Source organism: Ovis canadensis, chromosome X (genome assembly GCF_042477335.2).
Source record: "Ovis canadensis isolate MfBH-ARS-UI-01 breed Bighorn chromosome X, ARS-UI_OviCan_v2, whole genome shotgun sequence".
Lineage (NCBI taxonomy): Eukaryota > Metazoa > Chordata > Mammalia > Artiodactyla > Bovidae > Ovis > Ovis canadensis.
In genome coordinates this window covers 120,056,354-120,067,696 of record NC_091727.1, presented here as the reverse complement: position 1 = coordinate 120,067,696, position 11,343 = coordinate 120,056,354, and positions in this window count along the sequence as shown.

Here is an 11,343-nt window from a genome sequence, read left to right as displayed (position 1 = left end):
GGCTTGGTCAGGATGTTTCCTGTCAGCTTAAACAAAGGTATTCTAGCTTAACATTTAGACATGGGAGGCAGGGTTCCTGGTGATGGATCATTACGTATACTTTAGCTATAGGCAACATCCTTTTAGTGATTAATTTGTAGAAAAAAGCAGTAGAGAGGGGTGGTCCTAAGATGGCAGAGGAATAGGATGGGGAGACCACTTTCTCCCCCACAAATTCATCAAAAGAACATTTAAACACTGAGTAAATTCCACAAAACAACTTCTGAACACCGGCAGAGGATATCAGGAACCCAGAAAAGCAGCCCATTGTCTTCAAAAGGAAGTAAGAAAAAATATAAAAGACAAAAAAAGAGACAAAAGAGGTAGGGATGGAGCTCCATCCTGGGAAGGGAGTCTTAAAAAGAGAGAAGTTTCCAAACACCAGGAAACACTCACTGCTGAGTCTGTGGAGAGTCTTGGAACCACAGAGGACAACATAACAGGGAGGAAAAATAAATAAATAATTAAAACCCACAGATTACGTGCCCAACGGTAACTCCCCCAGTGGAGGAGTAGTGCAGATGCCTGCACCTGCCACTCGCAAGCAGGGCCTAGGCAGGGAGGCATGGGCTGCATTGCTTAGAGTAAGGACCAGGCCTGAATGCCCCAAATGCAATCTGAGGGAACTAACTTGGGCTAGCAAACCAGACTGTGGGATAGCTACCATGTGAAAAGCCCTACCCTAAGACACCGTCAGGCCCACTCACAGAACAAAGGACTGTACAGAGCTAGTCGGCTGAAGCCCATCCCCCTCCAGTGACAGACAGCCAGAGCCAGAAGGGGGCAATCACAGCCCCAGAGAGACATTATCTACCAAACTGCAAGCAGGTTTGTTTGCTAACTAAGACTTCTTGGGGTTCTAGAAAGTCAAAGTCTGCCTGAGAAGGTGCACCAGTTGTACACCCAGAAAACCGAGAGGCAGGGATGGGGGAGGCAATAAGTCGCAGCAACCGCACTCACCAAACACCTCATCACCTGAGCTGCTCGGACCTGGGAAGGGCACAAAACGCAGGCCCAACCGAGTCTGCTCCTCTGAGGATTACCTGAGTGGCTTAGACCTGGGAGGAGCATGCAGCCCAAGGCCGGCCTTGGATGGTTCCCAGTGAAGCAACCAAGAGCCTGAGCAGTGTGGGCAGGGAGGACACACATGCCATGAGCAGGGGCAGTCCCAGTGTGGCTAAGATACTGCTAGTACACGCCAGTGTTATTTGTTTGCAGCGCCCCTCCCTCCCCACAGCACGACTAAACAAGGGAGCCTAAAAAAGTGTCCACCACCACCCCCTTGTGTCAGGACGGAAATCAGACACTGAAGAGACCAGCAAACAGAAGAAGCTAAAACAGAGGGAACCTCCTTGGAAGTGACAGATGCAATAGATTAAAACCATGTAGTTAGTACTGACTACATAGGAAGGAGCCTATAGATCTTGAGAAATATAAGCTGGACCAAGGAACTATCCAACAATGAACTGACCCAACACTGCCCACGACAACACCAGAGAAAGTCCTAGATATATCCTTACTATTTTTACAATCATTATTTTTTTTAATTTTTAAGTCCTCTATTACTCCTTTAATTCTCATTTTTATAACCTACTATTATTTTGCAAAAAAAAAGAGACCCTATTTTTTAAAGCAAACTTCATATATACATATAAATTTTTCAAATTTTTTGTGACTTTTTTCTTTGATTTTTTTCCTTTTCTTTAATATTGTATTTTTGAAAATCCAACCTATACTCTAGATTTGTAATCTTTGCTTTTTGGTATTTGTTATCAATTTTGTACCTTTAAGAACCCAATCTTCAGTACCTATTTTTACTTGGGAGCAAGATTACTGGCTTGACTGCTCTCTCCCTCTTTGGACTCTCCTTTTTCTCCACCAGGCTGACTCTATCTCCTCCCTCTCCCTTCTCTTTTCTACCCAACTCTGTGAATCTGTGTGTGTTCCAGACGGCGGAGAACACTTAGGGAACTGATTACTGGCTGGATGTGTCTCTCTCCTTTTGATTCCCCCCTTTATCCTCCCGACAACCTCTGTCTCCTTCCTCCCTCTTCTCTCTGTTTAACTCTGTGAACATCTCTGAGCGGTCCAGACTGTGGAGCACATATAAGGAAGTGATTACTGGCTACCTTGCTCTCTCCCCTTTTGATTCCACCTCATCTCATTCAGGTCACCTCTAACTCCTTCCTCCCTCTTCTCTCCTCCATGTAACTCTGTGAACCTCTATGGGTGTCCCTCACTGCGGGGAAACTTTTCATCTTTAGCCTAGATGTTTTAACAATGGGAGAAGTCTTGAGACTACTGTAAAAATAAGACTGAAAACCAGAAGCAGGAGGCTTAAGTCCAAATCCTGAGAACACCAGAGAACTCCTGACTCCAGGGAATATTAATCAACAGGCGCTCATCAAATGCCTCCATACCTACACTGAGACCAAGTACTACCCAAGGGCCAACAAGTTCCAGAGCAAGACATACCACGCAAATTCTCCAGCAACACAGGAACACAGCTCTGAGCTTCAATATACAGGCTGGCTAAAGTTACTTTAAACCCATTGACATCTCAAAACTCATTACTGGACACCTCATTGCACTCCAGAGGGAAGAAATTCAACTCCACCCACCAGAACACTGATACAAGCTTCCCTAACCAGGAAACCTTGAAAAGCCACCTGTACAACCCCACCTACAGCAAGGAAACTCCACAATAAGAAGAACTCCACAAACCGCCAGAATACAGAAAGGCCACCCCAAACACAGCAATCTAAACAAGATGAAGAGACAGAGGAATATCCATCAAGTAAAGGAACAAGATAAGTGCTCACCAAACCAAACCAAACCAAAGAGGAAGAGACAGGGAATCTACCTGATAAAGAATTTCAAATAATGATAGTGAAAATGATCCAAAATCTTGAAATCAAAATGGAATCACAGATAAATAGCCTGGAGACAAGGATTGAGAAGATGCAAGAAAGGTTTAACAAGGACCCAGAAGAAATAAAAATGAGTCAATATATAATGAATAATGCAATAAATGAGATAAAAAACACTCTGGAGGCAACAAATAGTAGAATAATGGAGGCAGAAGATAGGATTAGTGAAGTAGAAGATAGAATGGTAGAAATAAATGAAACAGAGGAAAAAAGAAAAACGAATTAAAAGAAATGAATATCAGAGACCTCCAGGACAATCTTAAATGCCCCAACATTCGAATCATACGAGTCCCAGAAGAAGAAGACAAAAAGAAAGAACATGAGAAAATACTTGAAGAGATAATAGTTGAAAACTTCCCTAAAATGGGGAAGGAAATAATCACCCAAGTCCAAGAAACCCAGAGAGTCCCAAACAGGATAAACCCAAGGTGAAACACCCCAAGACACATATTAATCAAAATAACAAAGATCAAACACAAAGAACAAATATTAAAAGCAGCAAGGGAAAAACAACAAGTAACACACAAGGGGATTCCCATAAGGATAACAGCTGATTTTTGAATAGAAAGTCTTCAGGCCAGGAGGGAATGGCAAGACATACTTAAAGTGATGAAAGAAAATAACCTAAAGCCCAGATTACTGTACCCAGCAAGGATCTCATTCAAAGATGAAGGAGAAATCAAAAACTTTACAGACAAGCGAAAGCTGAGAGAATTCAATACCACCAAACCAGCTCTTCAACAAATGCTAAAGGATCTTCTCTAGACAGGAAACACAAAAAGGATGTATAAACACAAATCCAAAACAATAAAGTAAATGGCAACAGATTCATACGTATCGATATTTACTTTAAACGTGAATGGGTTGAATGCCCCAATCAAAAGACAAAGATTGGCTGAATGGATACAAAAACAAGACCCCTATATATGCTGTCTACAAGAGACCCACCTCAAAACAGAGGATACATACAGACTGAAAGTGAAGGTCTGGAAAAAGATATTCCACGCAAGTAGAGACCAAAAGAAAGCAGGAGTAGCAATACTCATATCAGAAAAAATAGACTTTAAAACAAAGGCTGTGAAAAGAGACAAAGAAGGACACTACATAAGGATCAAAGGATCAATCCAAGAAGAAGATATGACAATTATAAATATTTCTGCACCCGACATAGGAGCACCACAATATGTAAGACCAATGTTAACAAGTAAGAAAGAGGAAATTAACAATAACACAATAATAGTGGGAGACTTTTAATACCCCACTCACACTTATGGCTACATCAACTAAATAGAAAATTAACAAAGAAACACAAACTTTAAATGATACAATAGACCAGTTAGACCTAATTGATATCTATAGGACATTTCACCCCAAAACAATGAATTTCACCTTTTTCTCAAGCGCACATGGAACCTTCTCCAGGATAGATGACATCCTGGCCCATAAATCTAGGCTTGGTAAGTACAAAAAATTGAAATCATTCCAAGCATCTTTTCTGACCACAATGCAGTAAGATTAGATCTCAATTACAGGAGAAAAGCTATTAAAAATTCCACCATATGGAGGCTGAACAACGTGCTGCTGAATAACCAACAAATCACAGAAGAAATCAAAAAAGAAATCAAAGTATGCATAGAAACAAATAAAAATGAAAAGACAACAACCCAAAACCTGTTGGATACTGTAAAAGCAGTGCTAAGGGGAAGGTTCATAGCAATACAGGCAAAGCTCAAGAAACAAGAAAAAAGACAAATAACCTAACTCTATACCTAAAGCAACTAGAAAAGGAAGAAGTGAAGAACTCCAGGGTTAGTAGAAGGAAAGAAATCTTAAAAATTAGGGCAGCAATACATGCAAAAGAAACAAAAGAGACCATAGCAAAATTCAACAAAGCCAAAAGCTTGTTCTTTGAAAGGATGAATAAAATTGACAAACCATTAGCCAGACTCATCAAGAAACACAGGGAGAAAAGTGAAATCAATAAAATTAGAAATGAAAATGGAGAGATCACAACAGACAACACAGAAATACAAAAGATCATAAGAGAATACTATCAGCAATTATATGCCAATAAAATGAACAACTTGGAAGAAATGGATAAATTCTTAGAAAAGTACAACTTTCCAAAATGGAACTAGGAAGAAATAGAAAATCTTAACAGACCTATCACAAGCATGGAAATTGAAACTGTAATCAGAAATCTTCCAGCAAACAAAAGCCCAGGTCCAGACGGCTTCACAGCTGAATTCTACCAAAAATTGAGAGAAGAGCTAACACCTATCCTACTCAAACTCTTCCAGAAAATTGCAGAGGAAGGTAAGCTTCCAAACTTATTCTATGAGGCCACCATCACCCTATTACCAAAACCGGAAAAGAGACCACAAAAAAAGAAAACTACAGGCTGATACACTGATGAACATAGACGCAAAAAATCCTTAACAAAATTCTAGCAATCAGAAACCAACAACACATTAAAAAGATCATATACCATGACGAAGTGGGCTTTATCCCCGGGATGCAAGGATTCTTCAATATCCGCAAATCAATGTAATTCACCACATTAACAAATTGAAAAATAAAAGCCATATGATTATCTCAGTAGGTGCAGGGAAAGCCTTTGACAAAATTCAACATCCATTGATGATAAAAACTCTCCAGAAAGCAGGAACAGAAGGAACATACCTCAACTTAATAAAAGCTACATATGACAAACCCACAGCAAACATTATCCTCAATAGTGAAAAATTGAAAGCATTTCCCCTAAAGTCAGGAACAAGACAAGGTTATCCACTTTCACCACTACTATTTAACATAGTTTTGGAAGTCTTGGCCATAGCAATCAGACCAGAAAAAAGATATATAAGGAATCCAAATTGGAAAAGAAGAAGTAAAACTCTTCCTGTTTGCAGATGACATGATCCTCTACATAGAAAACCCTAAAGACTCCACCAGAAAATCGCTAGAGCTAATCAATGAATATAGTAAAGTTGCAGGATACAAAATCAACACACAGAAATCCCTTGCATTCCTATACACTAATAATGAGAAAATAGAAAAAGAAATTAAGGAAACAATTCCATTCACCATTGCAATGAAAAGAATAAAATACTTAGGAATATATCTACCTAAGAAACAAAAGACTTATATATAGAAAACTATAAAACACTGGTGAAAGAAATCAAAGAGGACAATAATAGATGGAGAAATATACCATGTGCATGGATCGGAAGAATCAATATATAGTGAAAATAAGTATTCTACCCAAAGCAATCTTTCAATGCAATCCCTATCAATCTACCAACGGTATTTTTCACAGAACTAGAACAAATAATTTCACAATTTGTATGGACATCCAAAAAACCTCGAATAGCCAAAGCAATCTTGAGAAAGAAGAATGCAACTGGAGGAATCAACCTGCCTGACTTCAGGCTATACTACAAAGCCACAGTCATCAAGACAGTATGGTACTGGCACAAAAACAGAAATATCGATCAATGGAACAAAATAGAAAGCCCAGAGATAAATCCATGCACCTATTGACACCTTATCTTTGACAAAGGAAGCAAGAATATGCAATGGATTAAAGACAATCTTTTTAACAAGTAGTATTGGGAAATCTGGTCAACCACTTGTAAAAGAATGAAACTAGAACACTCTCTAACACCATACACAAAAATAAACTCAAAATGAATTAAAGAGCTAAACGTAAGACCTGAAACTATAAAACTCCTAGAGGAGAATATAGGCAAAACACTCTCCAACATAAATCACAGCAGGATCCTCTATGACACACCTCCCAGAATATTGGAAATAAAAGCAAAAATAAACAAATGGGACCTAATTAAAATTAAAAGCTTCTGCACAACAAAGGAAACTATAAGCAAGGTGAAAAGACAGCCTTCAGAATGGGAGAAAATAATAGCAAATAACAAGCAACTAATCTCAAAAATATACAAGCAACCCCTGCAGCTCAACTCCAGAAAAGTAAACGACCCAATCAAAAAGTGGGCCAAAGAACTAAACAGACATGTCTCCAAAGAAGACATACAGATGGCTAACAAACACATGAAAAGATGCTCAATATCACTCATTGTCAGAGAAATGCAAATCAAAACCACAATGAGGTACCGTTTCATGCCAGTCAGAATGGCTGTGATCCAAAAGTCCACAAGCAATAAATTCTGGAGAGGGTGTGGAGAAAAGGGAACCTTCTTACACTGTTGGTGGGAATGCAAACTAGTACAGCCACTATGGAGAACAGTGTGGAGATTCCTTAAGAAACTGGAAATAGATCTGCCTTATGACCCAGCAATCCCACTGCTGGGCATCCACACCGAGGAAACCAGAATTGAAAGAGACACGTGTGCCCTAATGTTCCTTGCAGCACTGTTTATAATAGCCAGGACATGAAAGCAACCTAGATGTCCATCAGCAGATGAAAGGATAAGAAAGCCGTGGTACATATACACAATGGAGTATTACGCAGCCAATAAAAAGAATACATTTGAATCAGTTCTAATGAGGTGGATGAAACTGGAGCCTATTATACAGAGTGAAGTAAGCCAGAAAGAAAAACACCAATACAGTATGCTAACACATATATATGGAATGTAGAAAGATAGTAATGATAACCCTGTATGTGAGACAGCAAAAGAGACACATATGTATAGAACAGTCTTTTGGACTCTGTGGGAGAGGGAGAGGGTGGGATGATTTGGGAGAATGGCATTGAAACATGTATAATATCATATAAGAAACGATTCGCCAGTCCAGGTTTAATGCATGATACTGGATGTTTGGGGTTGGTGCACTGGGATGACTCAGAGGGATGGTATTGGGAGGGCGGTGGGAGGGGGCTTCTGGATGGGGATTATGTGTACACCCGTGGTGGATTCATATTGATGTATGGCAAAACCAATACAATATTCTACATTCATTGGCCTCCAATTAAAATAAATAAATTTAAATTAAAAAGAAAAAGCAATAGAATACAAATGTTAAAGTAATATGGAGTCAGATTTGTTCTTCCTTATAACACTTAGGAGATCAGTCCTGGGATTTCTTTGGAGGGAATGATGCTGAAGCTGAAACTCTAGTACTTTGGCCACCTCATGCGAAAAGTTGACTCATTGGAAGACTCTGATGCTGGGAGGGATTTGGGAGCAGGAGGAGAAGGGGATGACAGAAGATGAGATGGCTGGATGGCATCACTGACTTGATGGACACGAGTCTGAGTGAACTCCGGGAGTTGGTGTTGGATAGGGAGGCCTGGCGTGCTGCGATTCATGGGGTCGCAAAGAGTCGGACACGACTGAGAGACTGAACTGAACTGAATAACCCTTAGGCAATATTAAAAAACAAATTATTTGTTCCCTGAGGCTTGAGGATTGCTGTTCACTGTTGCCCAATATCTAATGTTTGGAAAACTGATTTTAACAAACTTTGGCTGGTTTGTTTTTTCAGGCGGTAGGTTAATGATAAAAGTAACTCTTATATTAATACTTGCTCTTACATTCTTCATGCTTATTGCTCTATATTCTTTTATTGAGTTTTAAATTTTGATCTGATGCAATTTTTCTTTTGTTTTGAAGAATTTATTATTTTTGTAATGCATGAAAATCTACATTGAATTATCTCTCCCTTTTTTTGCCTGGTTTTTTTTTTTTTTTTTTTTGAGAGCATCTTTACTGGTATAGGATTCTAGGCTAACATACTTTTATTCTTTCAGCATTTACACCAAAACTCTCAGTGTCTTCTGGTAATTATTTTTTCTAATCAAATATCTGTAATCTTTAAAAAAAAGTTTTGTTTTGTATATTGTGCATCTTTGCTTGATTGAATGATTTTCTCCTTGCTACTGGTTTTCAGTTGTTTGATCATGATATGTTCTTTTTACTTTTTTCTGCTTGATATTTGCTTAGATTCTTGAGTGCGTGTTTTTATATTCACCATACCTGGAAAATTGCAACCATTATTTTCTTTTTTCTCTTTCTGCTTTCTTTCATTTATGATAGTCTGTTTGTACGTATATTAGCCAGATTCACTGATGCTCTTGCTAAATTTGCTCATTATTTTCTGTTGCTGTAGCTAAGTTTGGATAATTTCTATTCTGGATATTGTGAAATGAAAATGCTGCTACTGCTAAGTCACTTCAATCGTGTCCGACTCTATGCGACCCCATAGACGCCAGCCTATCAGGCTCCTCTGTCACTGGGATTCTCCAGGCAAGAATACTGGAGTGGGTTGCCATTTCCTTCTCCAGACGAAATGAAGATATATCTCTTGCCATATCAGTAAGAAATGTCACAGCCATCAGTGATTTTTGGTCTCCAAATGTTAATGAGGGCTCCCAAAACTGCGATCAAGTGGGTGCAGCCACTCCCCAAGGTGACTGCTGAGGAGCTGGGGGAATGCATGATGCAAGGTGAAAAAGGAAACAGATTTGGCCCCAGATAGCTAAGGTGCAGATGAAGGGAATGAATTCAGTGAGCCCAGAGGCTTCCATCTTCCCATACACAGAATGCTAAATTCCTTACCTTGATACTTGATCTTTGTTCAGACTACCTTCTCCTTTTGATGGAAACTTGTGTATAGCCTGACTCCCCTCCTGCCTCCTTGTAGCAGTTTTTTCAGAGATACTGAGATGCTGTCTCTTGGAGTTGGAGTCCTGAACATTCCCATCAAATTAAAAAAAAAAAAAAAACAACTTTCTACTTTCAGGTTGTGACTATATATTTTAGTCGACAATATTGAAGAGTCTATCCTTTATTCTTCAGTAATTATCTTGCTGCTTTTCTCAACCAGTGAATTTTCCATTCTAAATAGTATATTGTTCAGCTCTAGAAAATCTATTTGGTAGCACTGATTTCTCTCCTCATTTTCATGTGTTTCTCTAATACCTTGGACGTATTTATGTCATCCATTTAAAATGTTTGTAAATACTATCATCACTCTAATTTCTGTTTCTTTTCCTACTGACTTATTTCCATTCAAATTATAGGTCATATTTTCTTGTTTTTTCATATGACAATATGGATTGGCTGCTTGAATAGGGTGAAGTTTACATTGCCAAGTACTAGAATTAGTTATCTTGTTTTAGCCAGTATTAATTGTACTTTTGGATCAACTTGATTCTTTTGAAGCCTATTTTAGGCTTTATGAGGTCTTGCCTTCCTTGGTGGCTCAGTCAGTAAAGAGTCTGCCTGCAATGTGGGAGACACAGGTTCAATTCCTGGGTCAGGAAGATCCCCTGGAGAAGGAAATGGCAACCCACCCCAGTATTCTTGCCTGGAGAAATCCATGGACAGAGGAGCCTGGTGGGCTGCAGTCCATGGGGTCACAACGAGTTGGACACAACTGAGTGACTAGCACTTTCACTTTCTTAGGCTTTAGGGCATGGGTCTAGAATGACATTTACTCTAGGGCTAGTTTAGTTGTATTGCTAAGGTGTAACTCATGGAATTCTACTGCATTACTTAGGTGCAAGACAGCAACCCTTCAACCTGGTTGCTTAGAATTATAATGGCTCACAACTCAAAAAGTTCTGGGAATTGTTCATTTTAGAGCTATCTTGAAGGGAGCAACAGAGAATGAAATGGTTGGATGACATCATCAAATCAATGGACGTGAGATAGAGATAGTGAAGGGAGGTAGTGAAGGACAAGGAAGGCTGGCTTGCTGCAGTCCATGGAGTCGCAAAGAGTTGGACATGACTTAGTGACTGAACTGACTGATTACATCCAGCAACCTTACTTTTCTAAAATAATTCTGATAATTTATCTGTGATTATGTCAGTTTTCTACACATACCATTTTATATCACGTGTAAATAAACTCTTGTTTCAAGCTTTCCAAAGCTTACCCTTTGTGTTTTTTGTTTCTGAATTCAATACTAAATTTAGTTCCCAGCAGAATTGTTAATGTACCTCCAGCTTAAATGGGTAGTATCAAGATAAGGATGTTGCTAACATCCAGGAAACAGTCATTGTTGGCTAAGAGAGCAGTACATGTAGGTGAGTTGTGATATAATGAAATAAAATCTTTCCCTTTTAGATTGTTAGAGATATTGAGTGAAATTATTGACTTCATTTGTCATTTGGACAAACTGAACTATTGTGGCAATGCTAGAAATAGATTCCATTCATTGTTCTTTCAGAAAATATTTGCCCTGCTGCATAATATACTGGGAACTGAGAAACCACAAAGGAATTAGACTCACATGGTCCCTATCCTCACAGAGCTCAATGTCTAACAGACTCATGGGGGATTTTGTCTACAGTTTTCTTTCAGAAAGGTTCCGTCTCTTTTTGGCAACACTTTCCTGCCATGCACATGGTCAGAACTTTCATGGTACACCGCCTGCCAGCCCAAATATA